The sequence below is a fragment of the Cyprinodon variegatus genome, unplaced genomic scaffold, assembly GCF_000732505.1.
Source record: "Cyprinodon variegatus isolate N-32 unplaced genomic scaffold, C_variegatus-1.0 Scaffold344, whole genome shotgun sequence".
In the NCBI taxonomy this organism is placed as follows: domain Eukaryota; kingdom Metazoa; phylum Chordata; class Actinopteri; order Cyprinodontiformes; family Cyprinodontidae; genus Cyprinodon; species Cyprinodon variegatus.
This window is the reverse complement of record NW_015150797.1, coordinates 784,806-785,898: the sequence shown is the minus strand read 5'-3', so window position 1 is coordinate 785,898 and position 1,093 is coordinate 784,806. Positions and strand designations below refer to the sequence as shown.

At 51.4% G+C, this 1,093-nt stretch overlaps 1 protein-coding gene across 1 annotated transcript in view; it reads right to left on the bottom strand.

The window, feature by feature from the left end:
- The window catches only part of LOC107091583 (adhesion G protein-coupled receptor A1-like), a 30,303-nt gene that overhangs the window by 17,372 nt on the left and 11,838 nt on the right, over window positions 1–1,093 (bottom strand). The gene's annotated exons all lie outside the window — the stretch shown is intronic.

Below are 1,093 nucleotides of genomic sequence, written 5' to 3'. Positions count from 1 at the left end.
ACAACAGAGTGTCTGATGCTGTGCTAAAAGCCAAAGAATAAAAATAGGCTTCAAGGCATGTTTTAAAAATAGACAGTGAACAGGGTCGGTTGAGCAACTGAAACTGTTCTGTCTCCTCTGAGCTTCCGTACCTCCAGGAGCAGCAGGCCAGCTGCTCTGAGGCACTGAGTGGGAGCATAGGGGGGAGAAGCTCAGAGAGGTAGGGAGACATGATTGTTGTTGAGGTTTTTTTCTGTCAAAGAAATTCATACATAACAGAGCTCTCCACCGATCACTATCTGATGGTGAGTTGGCTCCGATGGTGGGGGAGGTCGCTGGTCAGACCTGGTAGAGTAAAAAGGGGACTGGAGGGTTTGTTCCAACTACAGAGGAATCACACTCTTAAGCCTCCCTGGTAAGGTCTATTCTGGGGTTCTAGAAAGGAGGATCGGTCGGATAGTCGAATCTGGGATTCAGGAGGAGCAGTATGGTTTTTGTCCTGGCCGTGGAACACTGGATCAGCTCTATACCCTCAGCAGGATTCTGGAGGGTGCATGGGAGTTTGCCCAACCAGTCTACACGTGTTTTTTAGATCTGGAGAAGGCATTCGACCGTGTCCCTCGGGGGGTCCTGTAGGGGGTACTCCGGGAGTATGGAGTACCGGGTCCTTCAATAGGGGCTGTTAGGTCTCTGTATGGTGTCAGAGCCTGGTGCGCATTGCCGGCAGTAAGTCGGACTCGTTTCCGGTGAGGGTTGGACTCCTCAGGGCGTGATCTACAGCTCTCACTGGAGCGGTTCGCAGCCGAGTGTTAAGCGACATGGATGAGGATCAGTGCCTCCAAATCAGAGACCATGGTCTTTAGCCGGAAAAGGGTGGAGTGCCTTCTCCAGGTTGGTGAAGATGTACTGCCCCTAGTGGAGGAGTTTAAGTATATTGGGGTCTTGTTCACGAATGAGGGGAAGATGGAACGAGAGATCGATAGGCGGATTGGTGCGGCGTCTGCTGTGAAGCGTGCCTTGTACCGGTCTGTTGTGGTGAAGAGAGCTAAGCCAAAAAGCAAAGCTCTCGATTTACCGGTTGATCTACATTCCTACCCTCATCTATGGTCATGAG